Source organism: Balaenoptera physalus (assembly GCF_965194825.1).
Source record: "Balaenoptera physalus genome assembly, chromosome: X".
Classification (NCBI taxonomy): Eukaryota; Metazoa; Chordata; class Mammalia; order Artiodactyla; family Balaenopteridae; genus Balaenoptera; species Balaenoptera physalus.
Window position 1 is genome coordinate 16,263,035 of NC_138903.1, and position 24,324 is coordinate 16,287,358.

At 40.4% G+C, this 24,324-nt stretch overlaps 1 protein-coding gene and 1 pseudogene across 6 annotated transcripts in view; one reads left to right on the forward strand and one right to left on the reverse strand.

Moving 5' to 3' along the window:
* The first annotated feature begins 244 nt into the window (after window positions 1-244).
* The window catches only part of CDKL5 (cyclin dependent kinase like 5), a 187,423-nt gene continuing 163,343 nt past the window's right edge, over window positions 245-24,324 (forward strand). For 3 of the 5 annotated variants that reach the window (XM_082446994.1, XM_082446992.1, XM_082446996.1), the window contains exon 1: window positions 250-375. The gene's annotated coding sequence lies outside the window, so the exon portion shown is untranslated. Of the gene's footprint in view, window positions 376-24,324 lie in introns of all 5 variants that reach the window. The other 2 variants (XM_082446993.1, XM_082446995.1) reach the window with 2 other exon arrangements.
* LOC309652941 (large ribosomal subunit protein uL30 pseudogene) lies at window positions 8,770-22,492 on the reverse strand (annotated as a pseudogene). Its single transcript has one exon. The product of its transcript is annotated as a large ribosomal subunit protein uL30 pseudogene (transcript).

The following is a 24,324-nucleotide window of genomic DNA, read 5'->3' on the forward strand; positions in this document are numbered from 1 at the left end:
GAGGCATGGCGCGCGCGTACGCGCGCAGACGAGCTTATACAGGGAACCAGCTGTCTTCTGCTTCGGGGACCAGTGCACGAGCGGCGCGGGCGGGGCGCGCGAGCCCGAGCCCGCGGACGAGCGCTCTCTCCTTATTGGTTCCTATCAGAAGTGGGCGGGGAGAAGGCGGGACCTGGAGGAGCCTGAGGCGCTTCCCCATTGGTCCAAACGGGAGGGTTGGGGCGGGGCAGTTAGCAGCTTAGGCTGCGCGTTCTCCTGAGAGAGAGGGCGGGGTGGAAGGTTTCGATTAGTTGTCGCCGCCGCTGGGGAAGGTAAAGCGGCGACGGCGGCCTCGGGAGCTGTGGGACCCTGGCAGGAGGTGGGGATCTCGGCGGGGTGAGTAGACGCGCCGCCACCCGCCCGCCAAGCCTACTTGTCCTCATTCGGCCCCGCGCCCACCCAGCTTCTCCTGAGAGAGGGGACCCACCCGGTCCCCCCGGGCAGACGTGAGACGGGGAGGTGGCGCGGGTCCCCCCAGAATGGGGCGACGCGGCGAGGGCACCCCAATCTGGAGTGGCTCCTCCTCAGCGCCCCATTGCGCCGCTGGAGGGGCTTCCCCGGCGAGGAGCTGGGGATGTATTTTGGGGTGTAGAGAGACGGGAGAGTGTGAGGAGGGGCGGCGGGTCGAGGCCGCCCCGTGGGGCTCCCCTCAGCGGCGGGTCTGCTGCATCCCCGCCCCGCCGGCCCCGCGGCCCGAGCTCCCCAGGGCTTGCGGCGAGGGAAGCCCCTTCCCGCCGGCGCTGAGGAGGAGCCTGCGCGCCGGAGCCCCCCGCCCGAGTTCCATGGGAGTCCGGGACCCGCCGGGGACTGCGAGCTGCGGCCCCGGCCCTGCTGACCTTGGTCGCCTGCGAGGGTGGGCGAGCGACCCTCCGCCTGCCCCGCGGTTCCTCCAGCTTCCCCCGAACAAGTTTCAGGCGTCGTTATGAAGTTCAAGACTAGCATAGTGGGGAGAAGCAGAAATTGGCCCCTTCCCAGACCTTCGTACCCTTTGGACCCTCATAGAAATTAAATCCTGGGGTTTGGAACCATTTCCCAGAACGAACAGGTTCTTCTCTCATTGAGACGTTCTGTGCCCACGTTGGGGGAAAAAATAACCTGAACATATTTCAGTGTAAAGGCAGTTCTTCTTTGAGGGTTTTGTTTTTCGCTTCACTTGAGTGTTAAAGCACAGATGCCTGAAAAAGAAAAGCCTGACCTTAGTATCTCCACAGTGAGATTAGACGGATGCTGTGATATTTAAGTAGTTGCAGATCAGTGTTCTGTTAACACAATCTATTTTAATTGACTGAAATTTAAGCTGATTTTAGAAAGTATTGCAGACACGGAATAATTTCTTTCCGTGCATCTGAATTAGGTTTGTTTGGATGTAATGGTTTATGTAGTTAATGTAAAGGATTACACAAATTAATTTGTCCGGGAGCATTTGACCGAAACAGGAGACATAAATATGTATAGAATAGAATTATTGCTTTAGGTAACATCTGCTGGAACATTTCCAGGTTGTTCCTTTCTTGCTGTAGGGTTACAAAAGAAGGCATCTTTACCGAGGCTATTCGGAATTATTTGTGAATGACATTTAGGTGTAAATTTGTTTTTAATTTCTTTAAGTGTTTTAAAATATTTTATTCATAAAATGTGAAGAGTTGAAGGGGGGGTAGTATAATCTTACATTTAACAACCCAGTTACGATCATTAATAATACATTTTTTAAAAAGGTGTGCCTGTTTTCGACAACATGATAGTTGAGTACCTTAGCAATCCTTTTAATTTCTTTATTAAGAGTACTAAGAGTATTTTAGGTTTGCGCATTTTTGGCGTTGACACTGGAACGGGAGTAAGGAAGCCTGCAGCAGTATTACCAGTTTGACACCACCAGTGGGTGTTTCTGTTGACAAATGCAGAGAAGAGAACATTTGGGAAGGAAATCTTTTTTCTAAGGGTGGGGGGTGGGCGAGTGGGGGACGGAGCCAGAAGAGAGAAGCTGTAGAAGAACTAAAGCTGCCAGCACAGTGTATGCTGAGCATTTCACAAGTACAAGGAAACCTAATTAGGATAAAAAAAATTCAGTTTGACTGTATTAAATAATAGAGCTCCAAAAGAGGCATGCTAAATAAAGTTAATCATTACAAGAGTGTTAAATAATCTACCATTTCAGAGGGGTTGGAGGGTCTTCAACTGTCAAATCCCTTTGAATTGTCTTGCCTTTTAACCTAATCAATGCAAGGATTAATTTGATATATATGTATATATAGAAAACAGTTTAGTGTTCTAATTTTGCTTATTTAGCAAGTTTTCTGAGCCTAATTTTTTTAAAAACAAAATTTGGTATATCAAAAAAATAATTAGAGGGACTTCCCTGGCGGTCCAGTGGGTAAGACTCTGCGCTCCCAATGCAGGGGGCCCGGGTTCGATCCCTTGTCAGGGTACTAGATCCCACATGCTGTAACGAAAGATCCCCCGAGCCACAACTAAGACCCGGCGCAGCCAAATAAATAAATATTTTTTAAAAATTAGAAATAAGCATTCTTTCTCCAGAGAGGATTCCTTTTTTTTTTTCCTGCTCAGATTTATAATTTATTCATGATTTAGGGGTTTGTGGTAGGGATTTTTTACCCCTTTATCTCAGCTTTTTGATTTTCTACTTATGCAAGTTCCCTGGGCTAAATGTGCCATTATTTTCATTGTAATTTTCTTGGAGTCATTTAAATCAGAGTGTGGTATCGACAGTATTCCCTGGGGTTTTAAAAGAAAAGGCTCCCATTGAGGGAAATTGCAGGGCCATCTCGCATAGATGAGTAATAGAAGGTTGACTGATTGCGAATCAGATGTATTCTGTTCCAAATGTGCTGCATGGAGTTAAGGCAGTCTCATTTAATAACAACCAGATTTTACTTGGTATTTCTGCTTTGAAGGTGCGGTATTGTTACAAAACGAAATACAGAGGTGGAGACATTTCGTCAAGTATGCCTTCCCACCGCCGCCCGCACCCACCCCCCAGCCTTGCTTCACCACTGTGTCTAAGAATCTGTGAGAGACGCTTTCAACAATAGTTGCATTGTTGGAAATGACAGTGGCTTCTGTTGCAGAAATTCAACTTTTCATTTTGATTTATGTTTCAAGTTAATTTATGGTAGAAAATTCCAGTATATCTGAGAATATGGCTGTGGAATTTGTAAGGAGGTGAGCAGAGAAAAGAAGCCTTCTTCAGTGTGTCTGTTAAAAGTTCACCTTTTTTTCCCCTTTTTATTTTGATAACTTTGGTGGTTATCTCCTTTATTTCTAATACATGTTAGAGGGTATGTTAACATAGTACTTCATTTTTGGCTGTTAGTGTGGGGATATGACTTTTTCATGTAATAAATTGATGTCAAGTAATAACAGAAGGCATTTAAGAACAAACGAATCCACATACTTAGATCCAAAATGTGAGGGGAATCCTTTAGGTAACGCTTAATTTTGGTACAAGAATAGCAGAATTTGAAGTATTACGTCACTTTTTAAGTAGAAAAGACTGTTTACTCAGAATTTGATAATTTTAGTTTCTAAAGTTTTAATTTTTGGCAACATTGAATTTCTTGATAGAGACAGAGGTCGAACCTCAAAGGTTCTTATCATCTGATGATGAAGTCAGTTGGGTCACATATTTCAACTTGAGAAAATAATGTAATTGAAAGACTGTATTTAAACTTTCTGTTTGGGAGGGTTTTCAAATTTACTTTCTATCTTAAATTCAACATTAGAACTCTTTTGTTGGCGATGCATCACTTACTTTAGTGTTTGGATTTAAATTCTTGATAGTTTCTAGAATGTTTCCTTTATATAGAGCAGTGCTTGGAAGACTGGATTATTCAAAGATCTGGCCTCATTTCTCATTCAAGTTTGTACAGTTACTTCTTAATACTGTGTGATATGAACTTGGGTACAATTCTGTCAGTGGGAAATGAAAGCTGTGAGTGAGGACCTTCCACCTAAAGAGCCTGCTAACATTTAGACAATTCAGATTTGGGAATTAACAGAAAATTATTTATTAGGTTAAAAGGACTTAACCCATTCAAGTCTTTGGAATTGATTGTCAGCATCTTGAATTAAGCTCTTAGAAACATTTGTGTTTGAGATAGTTCTCATTAGGGTCAAGTTTTGGGTGTGGTCTCTTTTGGGCAGTCTTCTCTATAATAATTAAATTCTAATATTCTATTTATTCAGCCTTACTGAATACCAGGTACTATGGCAAATAATTTATTTGCATGAATATATGTGTGTATGTGTGTTCTCACAACATTCCTGTGAGGTAGATGTTTTTCTTATTTCCCGTATACACTTGACCAAATGGGCTGAGGGAGAGAAAATATTTTACCCAGATTACCTAGCTAGTCAGTAGCTGAGGCAAAACTTCCATTGAAACCGGTATGACTTGAACATGTGCTCTTCAAAACTATGCTTTCTGCTTCTCTTTAGAAATCTGATTTCCCAAACATGTTTTGAGCTCCTACTGTACATCACTCCTGGGGTGGTTACTGGAGGTATAAATATGCCTCCTGGAGTTCATAGGCTACATTGGCAAGGCTGCCTGACCTTTAGTCACATGGGAGGCTGGACTCAGATCCATCAGCGCTGATGGATAGGACAACTGCAAGTTCAGATTTTTCTAAGAGGGTCATTAGTTCTGTTTCTTCATAAATGAAGGTTGTACATAATTATTTACACTCAAATGAGGTAGCTGTTTCTAATTAACCACTTGGTATTTCATGTTTCTTCATGTTCCATTTTAACTTTTGACTGACTTTGATTAAATTTGCTGCACTAATAAAGGCTGTGAAGATATTCCTTGAATTCAATTTTGTGGTTTAGATGCACTCTTGAAGTAAAATGGCAGCCATTACAATCTGCAGATGGGTATCTCTTTTGTAATTGTAATGACTTCAGTAAAATAAAATTTGGAGGTGAAGTCTACAGAGATATGTTATTGATGTTGCTTAACACTATGTAGGAGTTGCAGCCTGACAAAATTTTTCTACTTGCAAGTAGAATTTTCTGTTACTTATAGCCTCTTATGAGTGTGTGTGTTTTTAAACAAGACCCATCCTTAAGAGAGCTACAGTTGCTTAGCCCAAAGGAGCCCCCAGAGGTCCATGTTAGGGAGGAAAAGGACTTAACATCTTATTCTGTAATTGGTGAGAATCACTTTTGCCAGTTATTAAAGTTAGAAAGGAGTGATGAATATTGTAGAACCTCAGGGCTGGAAATCACCTTGGCCAAAGCAGGACAGTTGTTCTACCAAGATGGGAGCTATACAGAAGTGCTGTGGATTTCTTTACCAAGTATGGGTTTTGAATATGCATTTTTAACAGTTTTATTGAGGTATACTTTACATACCATAAAATTCATGTTTTAACCGTACCATTCATTGATTTTTTTTTTTTTTTGTAGATTTATGGAGTTGTGTAACCATCACTACAATCCAATTTTAGAACATTTCCATCACCCCAAAAAGATCTCACTGGCCAACACGCATTTTTTTAACCTTATTTACTTGCTTCCACCTAGATCCTTTTATCATTAGACACTTGTAAACGAAATCATGTAGATCTTAAAAGATATGTCTTTTAAAAATACCTTCTTACATGTATTACAATTTCTTAGCACTTTTTGTATATTCAAAAGTTTTTGCCTATACATAATATGTAGCAGAATATAAAGGACAGTACTGCAACTGCCATCCATTACCTTGTCTTTGTGGTTTTGATTTGATTCTGTTTTGATCTTTTTTAAACTAGCAAATAAAATACAGTGCTCTTAGTGATATGTTGGAAAAGCAGAAATAAGAAATCAAGGTAAAAGTAATATAATTATTGGGCAAGAAAAAATTCCTTTAGGATTTAAGACCAAGGGCAAAATAATTGGTTTTCTTGATTTTAAGCCAATAACATTGTGCATTTTATTGTTTGAGCTCTAATCCCCCTTGAGAGATCCATGCCTAGGGTGCATGCCAGAGAGCAGGCTTCATTAAATTCAGGTATGCAAACGCATTGTCTACTTTTTGCAGTACTTCAGACTGGATTGTTGGGAGATTTAGAAATAGTTTAACCTGCAAGGTACTGTAGCTGCTTTTCCCTGCCTGCATCGTTTTTTTTAGTTACCCTGAAGGGTAGGCAGGGGAGTTAAAACTCCCTTGGGAACGAGTTGTACAGGATGGGATGAATTCCACCCGTTTGGTTCCCAGGTGCTCTTTGCTCCCTGTTCTGCATGTGTAGATGGACACTGCTGATAGGATAGCTTGGGGATGTTATTTTTTGGGTACACATAATAGAGGAATGCAGTTGTTTGGTTGGAAGTAAAGTGTTTTGGAAACAAACTTTCATTGCTTTTAGATGAACATTTCTCTATGGAAAGTGACACTTACAAGTGCCAGGCAGGTAAATCAATACCTCCTTGTGTGGTAGGTTGTGTCTGGATTTTTTTAAAAAATAAATTTATTTATTTATTTATTTTTGGCTGTGTTGGGTTTTCCTTGCTGCGCTCGGGCTTTCTGTAGTTGATGCGAGCGGGGGCTACTCTTCGTTGTGGTGCGCCGGCTTCTTATTGCGGTGGCTTCTCTTGTTGTGGAGCACAGGCTCTAAACGTGTGGGCTTCAGTAGTTGTGGCACACGGGCTCAGTAGTTGTGGCTCACGGGCTCTAGAGTGCAGGCTCAGTAGTTGTGGCTCACGGGCTTAGTTGCTCCACGGCATGTGGGATCTTCCCAGACCAGGGCTCGAACCCCTGTCCTCTGCATCGGCAGGCGGATTCTTAACCACTGCATGACCAGGGAAGCCTGTGTCTAGATTTTTAATAACAAACAGAAAGGACACAGCACTGCTCTGATAATAATAGTTTACTGTAAATTCAATCATAACTGGCTTGAAATAATTTTACTTTGAAAAAAAACCTGTTTAATTGCTATGGCTATGTGATTCTGTTGTTACTTTGTGTTCTTTGTTAAGAGAAAGGCCTAATATCAAATAGCAACAAATGAAGAGCTTTCTGACTTTGATTTAGAGGGAAATAGTGATTTCGAAAGTAACAACTTTGGTTTCTGGAAGTTAGTTAACAAAACATATGGGTGAATACATTATGTTTTTTGCTTGTTTGTTTTTAAGACTGCTTTAAATTATTTTAGGTAAGTTGCAGTGTTAGATCTCAGTTTTAGATTTGGTACTATGCCTAAAGATTAGGTTCTTGGCAGTGTAAGATCATATTATGATAATCAGATTAAGCACACACACACACACACACACACACACGTGTGAGGAAGATGTGGCAGATAAAAAATGGTGATAAGTAACAGCTGAAGAACAACTTACTGACTTGGATTTGCCCAATTACCCTGATATTGGCCAAGAGTAGTAGAAACTAGTTTCCTGATGAATAGAATCTTTCAGATTACGAAAGCTGGTTCAGATGTGACACATCCTAGAATTTATCCACAAACTCCACCCTGGTTTGTGAGCCAATGGTGGATGTTTTAACTTTAATCGCTAGTAATTATTACTGGTAATATTACCACTAAAATTTAAGATTAGCATTGCAAACGAAAAGAAAAAGTTTTATTTTAATTGTTAGTAATTGAAAATAGTTGAGGTAGAACAAAAACTAATTTTGTGCAAATTGGTGTTTCATAATTTGTTATTTCTTTTTAAAGTAACCTGTCCTATATCCTGAGAATCTGTCCTTCATTTAGCAAATACTTATTGAGTGTCTACGGTGTACCAAACTGTGATAGAGGCTGGATAGAGTGATACATCAAAGGGAAGTAGGCCCTCAAAGAATTTATAGGCTTGAAATGGAGGCAGAGGAGAAGTACCAGGCGCTAACAGGGTAGGGGGATCTGCCATGTGGGGAGCAGGTAGGAAGGGCACGCTGAGGAGGTAACATTAAGTGGGACCTGAAGGATGAGAAGGGCATGGTTTAATTGGGGAAATAAGTTTTCGTGGCAGAAAGTGCAAATGCCCTCAGGCAAGTTGAGAGAAATAGAGGCTTTTGAAAAACCGAACCTTTTAAAGAACTGAAAGAAATCCGAAATGGCTGGAAAGTAGAGAAGCAGGTGATGACGCAGAAGTAGGCAGGGGCCAGGTCTTGAAAAGGCTTAGTAGGCCATCTGCTGGGTTTTTGAACTTGTCCTAAGTCTCCTGGGAAGCTATTGAAGGTTTTAAGCAGAATGTGACATGAAATGAAATGCCTCAAAAAACAAGAGTTTTAGCTCAATGGAACCTTGATGATTTACCAAAAAGGTCATAATCCCTGCAAGGTAAAATATTCTTTCCTCATCTCATTAAAAATTTTGCAACTGCCTTCTTGGTTGATTGTCATTTGTGATACTCTTTTCATTGTTTTTATAGAAATTACCTTCAGTTTTCTAAAGGCTCCTTCTTTTATCCTTCACCAGTCTGTTAACCTTATATAGGAATGTCATTTCTATTTATAACTGAGTTAAAATTTTTTTCTAACAGTTTTAGCTCTCTTCCATATTTAAACTTAAAACTCTTCACTGGTTTTTTTTTCCCCCAGACATCTTTAATCTGCTCAAGGTTTTAATGAAACATTTCATTAAATATCAATATTAAATTTGCTTTATTCTTTTCTTTCCCTAAATACAGTGTCTTATGTCTAGTTTAATATTTGTCAGCATTTATGCTATTTCATATTTTATGAAATCTCATTTGAGCACGTACAGTGTTTTTAGAGAATTTTGTTAATAATGTTTAGAATCACTAATCTTTAGCAGGAGTACCATTTTCAAATCTGGTTCGCATTCTGTGGTTTTACCATCTTTTATATTAAACTAGTCTCTGTTGAGCTTCTTACTTTCAAGTGAGCTTATGTATATAAAAGTGCTCCACAGGTTTTACTTTATATATCCTGATTTGTTTCTTTCTCCTTCTACAGTATGTATCCAAACATGCTCAGTTCATTTTTGGAAATCTTCAGCCACGCTAAGTTTTTCTTGCTTTGATGACTGAACAAGCATTCATTCAGGGCTTCCTTGGTGTAAAGTGGTTAGTTTGTGTCAGTATAGAATGCCATTGTGCACTTCCCCTCCATGTATACAAAGAATAACCACAGCATCACCTCCTTCTTCAAATATTTCCTTTGAAATCTACATTTTGATGCAGTCTCTAACTTAGCTCACTTTGGCCTTGAGTTCTGAGGCTTTTCTGAACCATTTTATACCTGCTCTGTATTCTTTCCTTGTTGATTTTTTTTTTTTCCTTGTGCTGGTAACTTGAAGAATTTACAGTGGTTTTGTGTCGTTACTATTTTCACTTCCTATCCAGCCCAGGACATTTATTTTTAAAGAGTTGCCTCATTTTAGAGTTTGATGTTTTTGTGCTAGTGGTTTCTCTACCATCCACAGTGACTGCCCTTGATTTGGAGTTGTGCTTTCCAGTCTTGTCCCTCTGTGCAGGGTTGGTAAAGGAAGGCCATACTTGTCTTTCTTTGACTAACTTTATGATGAGGTGATGATTTGGGTATCTTGGTGTCACTGTGATGGTAGGTGGTGGAGATACAAAGCCAAGCTGTGGTGTTGTGCCCTTTTATGGAGTTTGTATTCCAGCAGAAGAGGCCAAAAGCAATGACTAAAGAACAGGATGATATGTACATTTAGATGGAAACACAGGGTGCTGGTACTGTAGGCCAGAAGAGGTGCACTTAACTCAGACCTAAGGGGACTGGGGAAAGTAATGATTCCTGAGCATTTGTGAAGAGTCTTAAAGGAGGCCCAGAATGTCAGGTGGAGGGAAGGGGTTTTCTGGTAGAAGGTGTATTCTAACACACGGATCTAAAAGCATATAAAGCTGGGTGAATAGCAAGAAATGACGTGGATTTATATATTGCATGCCTTGCTTTGATGCTTTGACCCCAGCGACATCCCAGGACCTTGGTTTTCTTTCTTTATGGCCATTTGGCTTTTTTCTGTTCATTTTCACTTTTACCTGAGAGTATACATAGGAAATAAAGCCAGGAGTTTAAATAGGGGTGGGCCTTTGGTAAAATGGATAAGCAGATGGTATCAGTTTTCTACTGTAAGCTCCCTGGAGGCATTGAGTGTTGCCTGTTGTCGCCTGAGCATCTAGTGCATTGCCTGGCACAGAGGAAGTGCTCAGTAAATATTTCTCTTATGAAAGGTGCGTTTTTTCCTGACCCCCATCTCCTCCTGTCAATGCCTTTTTCCTTGTTTAGTGGTTTCTCTTCTCTGTCAGTTACCTGTCTAGTGGATCTTCCTCTCTGCTCGTCCTATAGACGTGCTTGTCCTGTAGGTCTAGTCACTGGTCTCGGACATAGTTGTGTTATAATTGGATCCGTGTTGATGTATAACTAGGTGCTAATGGCTCCCTCTGTGAGACTCCTCAAACTTCTGTCAACATTTACAGTGTGGTAGATGAAGGGGAAGCCAAAGTTTATAAATATAAGAATGATATTTCTTTGAATTTTTTCATGATTTGTTGCATGAATTCATAGAAGTGCTGAGTTCTGTTCCATAATAAGCTCTTGTGTGTGTGTGCATATGTGTGTTTGTATATATCTGCATTGTACTTTACTTAACATTAAACAAAACCAACATTCTGTGAAGATGTTTGCTTATTTATTATGTGGCTTCACCCCCAACCCCCATCACTGCTTAGGTCCCTCAGATTGGGAAGCTAGTTTTAAATGTGTTACCACATTGACGTAAAATATGTGTCTTACAGAAAGGCTCTCTAGGATGCAATGATTTCACCAAAGAATCTACCGTACACTAACAGTTGGTTAGTTAGATGGAGGGCTTTTAAAAAAATTATTTATTTTATTTTTAGATGCTGTAGTAGACTTTTAAGTATCCTCTCTACATTTTGGTAATTTCTCATATTATAGGTCCCACTTTCCCAGAAAACTCATCCCCAGTCTCTTTTACAGCTAGGATACAGGCTTGTGACCTAGGTTTGACCAGTCATTTACACAGAGTGAGACTTATATATAGAAGTGAGCATTGTGAGGTGGCCATCATGTGTAGTTGAATTGATGACCTGGTGATCATGTTGACAGAGGTGTTTGGTGGGGGCAGAGCTTATGGAATTCAGTCTCAAGTGGTGTTGGTGCTCAGCGGTGATAATCATTTTTGTTTGTTTTTTTTGTTTGTTTTTATCTCCCTATTCTCTGATCATCTGGAATTTGTGTTAGATGTCTTATATTAACTTTGGAATATTTTCAGCCATTATCTCTCCAAATATTTCTTTTGTCCCATTCTCTCTTCTATTTCTGTGATTCCAGTTACCAGTATGTTAGAACCTTTGATATTGTCCCACACCTCTTGAATGTCCTGTTTTGTTTTGTTCTGTTTTTCACTCTTTTTTCTCAGTGTTTTCGGTCAGGGTAATTTCTACTGACATCTTCAAGTTCACTGATTCTTTCCCTGACTGAGTTGAGTCTACTGAAGAGCCCATTGAAGGCATTCTTCATTTTTCTTAACTGTATTTTTAATTTTTAGCACTTTCATTGTATTCTTTCTTATAGTTTCCATCTCTCTGTTGAGTTACCAATCTGATTTTTCATGTTCCCCTTTTGGGTTAGAGCTCGAAACATGTTACTCATAGTATTTTAACTTTGATTCTAGATATTTCCAACATCTGATTCTGCGTCTAGTTCTGACATGTTCTTTGTCTTTTCTGAGTGTTGTTTTTTCTCTGCTTTTTGTTATGCCTTGTGATTTTTTTTTATTGTAACACTGACTTATTTTGTAGAACAGTAGAAACGGAGGTGCAAAAATTTTTTTTCACTTTGAAAGCAGTCACTGTTTAAAAACTGACCAGATTACAAAAATAATCATGGTAGATACCTTAGTTTATCCTTCTAATAAGCCTGTTGATCTGGTCTTCCCTGTTGCCAGCATCTCTACATTCTAATGGGTGGTCTTTTTCTTCGTTCCGCCTCATGGAGAAGACAGTTTGAAGGGCCATGGGAAGTTGTTTGCTTCTTTGAAACGTTTTCCAACAGTATAGATCTCGTGAATCAGATCCTCCATGCAGATAATGCCATATTTACAAAGAGATCCAGCAATCAACACGTTATCTGTCAGGGCAATTCACTTGTTGATTTTGCCATAACCATGCTTGTAGATCAATTCATTTACTGACTTCAGGTTTGGATACCCCCATGCAATATATGGTTTCACAATTCTCAGCATGTTAATTGAAGCCTCTTGAGCTTCACATGGGTGCCATTGAAGATCTGACGGAGGTGGAGAAGCCGCAACACCTTTTGGACCTTTGGGCTCACGCCACTGATATCTCTGATCCTGATGACAAATGCCAATTTGGGCTCTGCAGGTACATAGAAGTTGCTGGCTTTTCTTGTCATCCTCACTATTCAAATCTCAGTTCTGTACATCTGCCTGTATTCCTTGTGATAGTGCTTAGCTTTTTCATAGATAAGCTTCCTCCTTGCCTTTCAAAGCATCTTCTGGGCATACTTCTTTCTCAGGCTCTTGATCTTAAGCTCTGCGAAATTCTTTTGCATTTTCTTAAGGGTTTCTGGCACAGCAGGAACCTTTTTTTAATTCTCTCTTGCACCCTCCATGGTTCTAGCTGGGAAAGAGCTGAGGTGCATAATTTTCATGTCTGTAAATGGGCACATCTTTTCCTGTGCTAGGCCTTTGGTTCAGGAATTTGAGTTAATCTAGTTTGGAGTTGGGCTGGTTTTAAGTTTGGTTGTTGCTGTGGTTACTCTCAGTATACCTCAGGCTTCAAATTCTCTGATTAGGGTGGGAGTTGGTTTATTTTATTGTGTCGGGTCTTCCTTCAGGACTGTGACTTAGGGTCTCCTTACATGCTCTTGATCTCCTCCTGTCCCTCTGCCAGTGGTATTATGCTGTTTCCTTGTTATTGGAAGTAGGTTAGCTTAGAGGTGGGGAGTGATGGTGGGGTGTGGTCTTTTGTTCTGATGAAACCTCAGGCTTAGGCCTGCATCAACGTCCCAAGGTCATGCCCCTACCCTAGCTATTGTTGTGGGCTCAGTGTGGAGTCCTGCCCCTCTCCCAGAGTAGGGTGCCCACCCCTTCCTCCGGCTGTAGTGAGTTTTCACCAGTGCTTTAAGGGTAGAAGCACTTATTGGCCTTTCTTTCACAGATAAAGGTTTTTCTTCCCTAGTGGACGTGGGAGGGAAGGATCTGGGTGTACATCTTGCTCCTGAGACACTGCTGCAGTTCCCTTCCCTCAAGTCTGCATCACAGTGGGCACTCCTCAGGGCTCTTTCTGTGAGTGCTTGGTGGCGTTGGTGAAGGAAGATCCTGCAGAAGGCTGGGGTCTCCCCAATTTCTGTGACCTCCATTGGTTTCACACTGTTCCTTCAGCAAGCCACATCGGGCTTCAGCAAGCAATATCGATTTGCTTTTTATTCTAGCTGAACTCTTGTCAGTGGCCACTTGCAGTCTACCCTAGGTGAGCACAAGGTTGTCTCCTCTCTCCTTGCAGGCCCTTCCTCTCCGAAGATTTTGAGCCAGTTGGTTGTTCTCTGATGGCTTTCAAGAAAGTCATGAATTTGAAATTAGTACAGCTCTTTTTTATTGTAAGGGCGGGCAGCTCCGTTCCTTCCAGCTTTCTTATTCCAGGATGGAAGACAGAAGTTTGGTTACCCTTAGAATTTTAACATGCGCATTTAACTAAGTCAAAGCTTACTTATTATTCCTATCCTCCCAAATAAGACAGAGATTTTAGAATGGCTTACTTTTGAACCCTCATCCCCTCTTCCATGTTAGTTATTTATGCTTGGGTTTTGTCTTGTTGAAACCACCTTAAGTTTGTGAAATAGTGAATATTTACTCATCAACATGTTTTCAGTTTTCTTTGCTCACCATTCTTTATTCACCCCATTTCTTCCTTTTGGGTTTAGTTTTCTTCTTTATAAAGAATGTTCTTAAGTAGTTCTTTCACTAAAGGCCTATTAGTAGTAAACATGGTCTTGGTGTTTCTGAAAGTGTCTTTACTTCACTTTTTCTCTTGAATGATTGTTGAGCTGGATACAGAATTTATGTTGACAATTGATAATGTTAATTCTCTTGTCTTTTGACAAGTTTTGTTTGTTAATGAGAAGGCTTTAGTCAGTTCAGGTGTAATTTCTTTGTAGGTAAGTAATTATCTTTTCTTTTGGGCTACCTTTAAGATTTTTTCCTTGTTTTTGACCTTTTGCAGTTTCTTTGCGATACCTCTAGATGTGGATTTGTTTTTATTTTTCCTGCTTTTTATTGGTGTACACCATCAGCCTGAAAACTCATGACGCCTTAAATTGTGGGAAAAAATTTTAGCCATTATCTTTTAAAATAATGCTTCTCCATTTTCCATTTCTGGAACCCTTATCGAGATATATGTTGGAGTTTTTCATTGTGTTGCTTAAAGTTTCTTTAATATTTTCTGTTTTTACTTCTGGGTGATTTCCTGACATCTACCTTATAATTCACTAATTTCTGTTTAGCTGTGTCTAGTCTATTGGTTAATCCATTTATTGAAAATTTTCACTGAAAACATTTGACTATATTTTTAAATGTAAAAATTTCTGTGTTTTCTTTCAAGTCTACTTTTAAATTTTCATAAGGACATTTTCTTTTCTTTGAACATTTAAAAATATAGTTATGTTTGTCTCCTTTGGATTATTTTCTTAGCTGTAGTTCTTGAGAAATGAAATCTTCCATTTGTCTTCCCTCCAAGTTTTTCTTATTTCTTTGTGTGGTTTGCAACATTTGACAATTTGGGAATTGTTCGCCTGTGCCTGGCTTGTGGGATGCTCCTTTGGATAGTTTTGCATTTGTCTCTGATGGGACCCTTTGAGTTCACTGCTCCTGGAGAGGTTTTGATCTGTTCTCAGGTGATGGGTTTCTGACATCTGGAGAATGATGTGAATTTGGACTTCATATCTGTGGTAGAGCAAAGACTTGGGTTTTCCGTTTTGCTTTGCTCACTCCTACACACAGCCCTGGGCTGCTGTGTGTAGCTTTTCTTTTTTCTTATTTACCCAAGGGCAACCCTTTGTATTTCATGGCTTTATGTTGGCGGTTCACTTCCAGCTTCTTTCTCATGCACAGACTTGAGGTATCTCCAGTTTCCTGGTCTCATAATCATTTGAGTTTGCAGCCCTTGGTTTAGAGGGCGGGAGTGAGCAGGCCTTTGTCCTATGAAGAATCTCATTTAATAAGATCTTGTCTTTGCAGCCACTCCTTTCTATTTTACTGTTCCTGTAGGCCAGGAAGTAGTTTATCCAGTTAAGAACCAGGAAGTAGTTGCAACAGGCATCCTCTAACTTGAACAGATTATTTACTGAAAGTTCATTTACATATCACTTATGTTCATCACAGTTCTCATTATCTGATAGGAACTATGTTATTTTTAAAAAATGGGTTACCTTCCCAGGTACCCCTCAGGAGTCTAGTCTTTCCATGATGCAGTTGAAATTCGTATAGACTTGTGAGCTCTTTGGGACTGTAATCAGTACATAGGTGATTTCTGTGGGGAGATGCATTTTAACATTCTCAGAGCAAGAAGGGAGTATGTGGTTTCCAAACTCTGTTGGTCTTCTCTGGGGTGACCTGCCAGGACTGGTCCCCATTAACTGTTACAAACCCTAGCCACTGTTCTCAAGCCTGCCACTAAATCATCACCACGCATACTCAGCACATAACCTCGTCTCCACTCCGTTGAGAATATCGAGGGCCTTCTGGCTGATTTTCTCCAGTTTCTGGCACCATCTGTAAATTTATCACTCCCTGTCTCCCTAGAGCTGCCCTTGCCCCTGTCTCTGAGAATGAGGTGCTTCTGCTGCTGTTTGAGGCCAGTTCCTTGCCCCGTGCCTTCAGCTTTGGTGCCGCTGCTTTGGCAGTCTTTTTTCATCAGTTATTCCCCCTCTTTCTCCCCATCCTGTATCCCAGTGGTTCTCAACTGGGAGTGACTTTGCCCCCCAGGGGACATTTGGCAATGTCTGGAAACGTTTTTGGTTGTCACAACTGGCGTGGTGGTTTGTGTGCCACTGGCACCTAATGGGTAGAGAGGCCAGGGATGCTGCTAAACACTTTACAATGCACAGCATAGCCCCCAACAGCAAAGAATGACCTGGTTCAAACTGTCAGTGGTGCTGAGGATCAGTAACCTTGCTCTATCCTTAGAGTCTCCCTTTTGATTTTTTAATTTTTCTCTGCCCATTATCTTATTCCTAAGGTTCTCGTCCTAGAAAACCTTCCCTGAACCAGTTGTCCACTCCTCTCTTAGCTACCTAACCTCTCTTCCCTTCCTTCTCTAAACATCTGGGTGTGGTCTATACATAGTCTGTCCATTTCTCACCCACTTCTCACACATCAGCTCGATCTCTGACTTCCCAGTCTCACATTACTTAAACTGTTTTTGCTGAGATCTCCCGTAACGTCTTGTTTGTTGCGTCTAGTGGATTCATTCAGTCCTAATTTTACTTGACATTTCTGTTGCACCTGACACTGTTAGTCACTGTCTCCTTGAAGCAGTGTGTTTCCTTTGCATCCTTGTTCTCCATGTTTTTCTCTTACACTTTTTTCTCTGCATTCTCCGTGGGCTTGTCTCGATCCACTTACTCCGTACACACTACTGTTACCTGGGCTTGACTTCTTGGCCAAGTATTATCCTAGGTCATTGTCTCAGTTACACCCAGAGTTTCAGTTCTACTTACATGCAGATGTATTTCTAAATTTCTAAATTCTTTCCTGTTTTTTCACTATATGCCTTCAGACTCATTCTTAATAACCTGCTGGAAAGCTACACCTGACTATTCTACAGGAACCTTATACTCAGGATGTCTAATATGAAGTACAGCATACTTTCCTCAAACTTGCTCTTCCTCCTTAATTTAAAAAAAAAACAAAACTCTGTTAATGGTTCCACTATCCACCGAGGCTCCTAAGGTGGATAGTTGGGTCTTATCCAACTCAGATATATTATCTACAGTTGCTAGTATGATATAAAACATGATTTTGATCATGAAACTGATCTGCTTGAAAGCCTGCAGTGGTGCTCTGTTGCTGACAAGAGAAGGAGAAAGTTAGGAGAAAGTCTGATTTCCTTTTATCTGGCTCATCAGGCTCTCCTTGGTGTGTTCTCTGCATGCCTACCTCTCCAGCCGCACGTCCTTTCCTTCTTTGCCTCAAACACTGCGCTCTCCAGCATGTAGAGTTCTCCATAAAATTGTTTCAAACTTGGTATCTTTGCTTATGCTGTCTCCTTTGTGTGGAACGCAGCGTCTACTGTAGACTGGTGGGTTGCTAGCTCTCTGGTTGGTGGGACTCCCTATTCCTCATGGAAGCTGCAGTTAATTGACATCTTTCCCTACTTCTCTGGCCTCAGTGTTACTGAGGAGTATTCCTTGTCTGAACCATCATTTTGGAGAGCCACGACTGGGTAAATGCTGGCATCAGTCCTACTGAAAGAAGATAGGGAGTGGGCACAGGTAGAGGTGTTTCACAGCTCTTCAGTTATGTGGTTTACTATTAAGCCATTTCTTTTCTTAGTCCCAGTCTTAACCTTCTTCATAGCTCCTTGGAATTCCTCACAGATCTGTCTGCTGTGAGCCCTCCTATATTCTCAGGGCTGCTCTGGGTTTATTTTTATATTTCTTTTGCCTATTTCAGGGGGTTTTAGGGTGGGAGGAAAGGTAAACGCATGTGTCTGGTTAGCCATTTTAAAGCAGAACTACAGTGCCTTATACTACATGTGGTTTCTCATTTTTCTCTGTTGTAGACATCATGGCAAAGAATGTCCTTTTTTTTTTTTAATTTTCATTTTAATTTTTGTCACACCGCGTGGCTTGTGATCTTAGTTCCCCGACTAGGGATTGAACCTGCGCCCTCTGCAGTGAAAACGCAGCGTCCTAACCACTGGACCACCAGGGAATTCCCGAATGTTTTTTAAAGTGAATTCTTGTGTACATCTTTGATCCTTTTCTTAGGACACTAGTCTTTTCTTAGGACACTAGTCTTTTTTTTTTTTTGTAAATTATTTATTTATTTAGGCTGTGCTGGATCTTAGTTGTGGCACGCGGGATCTTTGTTGCGGCATTCAGGATCTTTTTTTTAGTTGCAGTGTGCGGACTTGTTAGTTGCGGCATGCATGGGGATCTAGTTCCCCAACCTGGGATCGAACCCAGTCCCCCTGCATTGGGAGTGCGGAGTCTTACCCACTGGACCACTAGGGAAGTCCCTGGAACACTAGTCTTATATCCCCCCTCGAGGATCACCGGGGGTGATGATAGATGACACTGATGGGAGTGTGCCATACCTGTGAAGGGTGTACAGGGAACACTGCTGGTTCACCTAAAGGAAAGGTTGCAAGTTAAAAATGTTTATTACTTTGGCCATTCTGGTCTGCAATATTGTTTTTAGTTGGATTTAAAAAATTACTTGTAAGATTAAATATTTACAAAATTTATTATTTTGGTCATTTGTATTTTTCTGTGTACATTTTCTTTTCATGTTAATAAATTTTTTTTTTAAATACTCTTGTAGTGTTCACTCGATTCTTTCCCTTTAACATGAAATGAGCAAATGCTGCCAAATGTAAGGTCCATTGCTCATTTTTTTTTTTTTTTAGTTTGAATTTGTTATGATCTGATTCTTCGAAAATGAAAATCCACTCCTGGTTTTGTGGTTTAATACCTCACAAGGTGGCTGTGAAAATTAAATGAAATAACATCGATGAGGTGCCCAACACAGTAGTTGGTATGTAATAGGCAGCAGTAAATATTAGTTCCTTTTGTGCAGTCTTTCTCCTTTGTCAGATTATTAAAATAACTGCAGTACAACATACCTGAGAGAGAGGGAAAGAAAGAAATCATCATATGTATTTACTGAACCCTTGTTAAATGAAGGGCAGTAAGGCAAATACCTTGAGGGATGCAGAGATGTTTAAGCAGCTTCCTGTCCAGGGGTAAACATTAGCTTACTATACATATCTTTACCTTTCTAGGCTTTCTTTTTTTTTTTAAACCATGCTCTTCCAAAAACCTTTCGATCTTTAAACTGTGTTATTTTATTTAAGCACAGAACACTTTAAAGGTTGGTGTGCCGCATTTAATCCATTACGTTTCTGGGAGAATAGTTATTAGCTCCATTTTATACGTGGGGGCCCTGAAGGGTGTTCTGCCCAGCTTCTGGCTGGGGTAAAAATAGGATATGTTGGGATGTAGAAGAATGCTAACGACTGTATTTCCAGCCTCAGGAAGTGCCGAATAAATATTTGTTGAATGAATGAATCGTCTTTTATTAAATGATATGTTAAGCCCACTCCTAAATCGCATCTCTGCTTCTTACTGTTTTACTTTTCCCCTTTTATATTTTATGCTGTGAAAGTGGTTAAATCAGCTTTAAAATTCAATGGTTGGTACACAAGACATTGCAAGTTGGAAGACAAATGCTACTCTGTTTTAGTCGTAATGAAAAAAGGCTTTGAGAGGAGGAGATTCTGTGCTGATCTGATTTATTTTTCCAATTTAATTTTTTGCCCTGGTGCTGATTCTTTGCAAGACCACCTTTCTGGTTCCTGTAACAGCTACAAGGGGCTTCCCAAGTTTGGGGCTAGGGTAAATGGCCCAATTCGTTGCACTCTAAGGATGACTCTGCTGTTAACAGTCAGGTTTTTCATATAATCTCTAGTAAAGAAGGAAAAATTAGCAATTATAGTTAGGCTCTGGAGATTTGAGGGGGACACTTTTTAATGGATGAACTAGCAGATATACAAACTTTAATGGAATAAGTGATTAACATCTCAGAGTTTGCTATGTATTTAGCTTTCTGTAGTTGGTTGGCTTGGATAGTGAAATAAGGGTTCTTAGTAAAAATGATAAGACCCTGGAAAGGATTGGTGGTGGGACGTCCATGGACTTACTGCAGAGTAGTGTTAACACATGCATCTTCTTCACTCTGCACATGGAATATTCCATGTATTTATTTATTTATTTGACATCTTTATTGGAGTATAATTGCTTTACAATGTTGTGTTAGTTTCTGCTGTATAACAAAGTGAATCAGCTACATGTATACATGTATCCCCATATCCCCTCCCTCTTGCGTCTCCCTCCCACCCTCCCTATCCCACCCGTCTAGGGGATCACAAAGCACTGAGCTGATCTCCCTGTGCTATGTGGCTGCTTCCCACTAGCTGTCTATTTTACATTTGGTAGTGTATATATGTCCATGCCACTCTCTCACTTCGCCCCAGCTTACCCTTCCCCCTCCCCGTGTCCTCAAGTCCATTCTCTACGTCTGAATCTTTATTCGTTTCCTGCCCCTAGGTTCATCAGAACCATTTTTTTTTTTTTAGATTCCATATATATGTGTTAGCACATGGTATTTGTTTTTCTCCTTCTTACTTACTTCACTCTGTATGACAGACTCTAGGTTCATCCAGCTCACTACAAATAACTCAATTTCGTTTCGTTTTATGGCTGAGTAATAAATATTCCATTGTATATATGTGCCGCATCTTCTTTATCCCTTCATCTGTCGACGGACACTTAGGTTGCTTCCATGTCCTGGCTATTGTAAACAGTGCTGCAATGAACATTGTGGTACATGACTCTTTTTGAATTATGGTTTTCTCAGAGTATATGCCCAGTAGTGGGATTGCTGGGTCATGTGGTAGTTCTATTTTTAGTTTTTTAAGGAACCTCCATACTGTTCTCCATAGTGGCTGTATCAATTTACATTCCCACCAACAGTGCAAGAGGGTTCCCTTTTCTCCACACCCTCTCCAGCATTTATTGTTTGTAGATTTGAACACTCCATTTAGTCTTAAGCTTGCTAAATTCATTTATTTTTACAAATTTTATGGATAGACCTGTTCATCGCATTTTTGGTTTTCCCACTCCATTTTTCTACTTAGGATGCATTCAGTGAGGCTTACAGACAACTATTGTCTTGTAAAATAATGTCATAGGTAAAAATATGCCTTTGGGGGTTGAAAAAAACCTTGGTTTGATTCTGGCCTTGATACTTCCTAGCTGTGTGACCAGGGACAAGGTACTAATGACTCTGGAACTGTTTTCTTATCTTTTAAAAGTATTAGGATTAAATGTGATAACGTATGTAAAAATACTTAGCATCGCGCCAATGTATGGACGTGCTCCAAAAGCGTGGTTTTAAGCCCTGTGGCTTATCTGTTAAGGATATAGCATAATGGCTAAGTATGGGGATTCTGGAGCTTGACTGCCTGGGTTTGATCCAGTTCTGCCATTTACTGGCTCTTAGTCTCCTTATTGGTAAAATGAAGTTTCTGGTAGTAAAGGACCATAAAGGGTTCTTGTGAGGATGAAACAAATTAATGTAAATAAAGCTGCTAGATCAGTGCTTAGCACAAAAGTGCTATTCATTTTAACTGTTGTTATTTTATCACATTTGAAAACCCGGTAGGCCACCAGATTTTATTTGAAATATTTTGTTCTACTGGAATTTTTTGCTTCTCTTTATGATTTCAAACTCCATGAGAGCAGGGCCCGGTCTGTTTTGTTCATTACTGTATTGCTAACATCTGGTATAGTGACTGCCATAGCGCAGTGGTCCACAACCTTTTTGGCACCAGGGACCAGTTTCGTGGAAGACAGTTTTTCCATGGGTGGGGTGGGGGGATGGTTCAGGCGGTAATGTGAGCGATGGGGGGGATGGTTGAGGTGGTAATGTGTAATGCAAGGGATGGGGAGCGATGGGGAGCGCCTTTGCTCGCTTGCCCGCCACTCACCTCCTGCTGTGCGGCCCAGTTCCTAACAGGCCGTGGACCAGGGGCTTGGGGACCCCTGGCATAGAGTACTTATTCAGTAAACATTTGTGGAATGAATGAATAAATGGATGATGAATGTTCCATTTTCCTTGAATTGTGTTTGCCAATATTCTAACTCAAGTAGTTTTTTCATTGTTAAGTCCCTGTTTAAAAAAAAGAAATGTGTAATAAGACTTGTATAAGTTCCCAGTGTTTACAGATTGAAATCCAAGTTTCTTAGCTTTGCATTAAAAAACCTATGGAATCTAACTGTACCCAGGTTTCTTTTCTTTTAGAATGTGGAGTTTTGACCAGATATCTTTTTCTATCACATTTCAAGTGTATGAATCTCTGGGATGTGAATTAATTCACTGCATTGTTGCGATACCCAGTCACTGAAGTGGTAAACATAAGAGCACTTTGCAAGTTATACAATATTACTATCATCATTATTTATAGTAATCCTCAAGTGTTTTTAGTCCAGTTTTGCTGAAATATGCCCACCCCTTTTGCTCAGTCAACTGTAACCCCACCCATTTTTCCAGACCTAGTTCAAATCATCTTTCTTGTGTGAAACACAACCTCCCCACTCTAAAACAAGCACTCTTTTCTTTGAACATTTATAGCCACTGTGATCTGTATAGTTCATTTGGTAATCATGCATCTGAATCAGTTAATCTTGCCCTGTTGTCTTTTTTTTTTTTTTAAACATCTTTATTGAAGTATAATTGCCTTACAATGGTGTGTTAGCTTCTGCTTTATAACAAAGTGAATCAGTTATACACATACAGTATGTTCCCATATCTCTTCCCTCTTGCATCTCCCTCCCTCCCACCCTCCCCATCCCACCCCTCTAGGTGGTCACAAAGCACCGAGCTGATCTCCCTGTGCTATGCGGCTGCTTCCCACTAGCTATCTATTTTACATTTGGTAGTGTATATATGTCCATGACACTCTCTTACCCTGTCGACACTCTCTTACCCTGTCTGCCCTGTTGTCTTGATGTATTAACTAGGATCTTGAAATGTTTAACTCTTAATGAAACCAGTAAGTTTATTGAACACCTGTATTACCCTTATGTCCGGGCACAGAGTTTTCATGTATTAATTTGGGTTTTCACAATTGAATTGTAAGATGCTGTTAAAACATAAACTGAGGCATGTGAAATTTTTGAGAGAAAAAAATCAATTTGAACTGGACAGTGCCAAGCAGGGAGTGTTAGGAGTGCTTGGCTGACAGGAGTCAGGGAAAAGTTTTATACAGAGAAGGTGTGGTGGCAAAGAAAGGAAATTATTTGATTGCCTGTAGCTTAAAGCCTAGTTGGCTGTCTGTGATTGGCTGTCCCTAGGTTTTGATTTCATAAACTTGAGGCATTTACAGGCTTAGGTTTTGCCTACAGAGGCCACCAAGGCATTAGAGCCATCTCAGTCTAATAGCCTCCTTGTTTCATTAATTTAACACTACTTTAAGAACGAAGACTATGATATGTACTTCCTGGTTTCATGAATGATTCCTTTATTTTTAAAATTTTTATCTATTTATTTATTTGGCTGCATTGGGTCTTAGTTGTGGCATGCGGGATCTTTTTGTTGTGGCGGGTGGGCTCTTAGTTGTGGTGCGTGGCCTTCTCTCTAGTTGCGACGCTCGGGTTTCTCTCTAGTTGTGGCATGCGGGTTTTTTCTTCTCTGGTTGTGGCGCGTGTGCTCCAGGGCACGTGGGCTCTAGAGTGCGTGGGCTCTGTAGTTTGTGGCATGCGGGCTCTCTAGTTGAGGCGTGCGAGCTCAGTAGTTGTGGCGTGCTGTGGCACGTGGGCTTAGTTGCCCCGCGGCATGTGGGATCTTAGTTCCCAGACCAGGGATCCAACCCACGTCCCCTGCATTGGAAGGCGAATTCTTTACCACTGGACCACCAGGGAAGTCCCTGAATGATTCCTTTATACATAACAAAACGTGGCATTGGGTGATTACATAGTTGATGTTTCATTAATGTTAAAATCGAGTTGCAAATATCATTCTCCTTTTCAGAACCAGTCTAGCATTTGTGATACTTGGATTTTTGTTAATATTGGTTCATATTTATATTTTCCTCTTTAGTTTGTTTTCAAATACGTTGACTTATTTCTTACTTATTTCTCCTCCACCAAGGTAGAAATGCTATCTTTCCTTAAATTGTTTACCTTGAATTTTCACGGATCCTTTTGGACAACTACCATTTCTCTCATATGTTATCTTTGTAAGATCTATCTCTGCAGTAATTTACTGAGGTCATTTAGTTTTACTTTTTGAACATCAAGATCAAAAGAAAAAATGTTAATAGAATTTTCATATCCATAACGAATTTGGTTTTTAAAAGTGGTTTGAGGTTCAAACCAATAGCAGTCTAGCACCAGTTGAGGCTATTTTGAAGAGGCAGTTAATACTCCTGGGGTTTTCTGAAAGAGGTGGCCTTTGTACAGAGACTTTAGTAAGTGTTTCTGGTGGGAACCCCCTTATTTGGTGGATTGAAGTCAATTATTGGAAA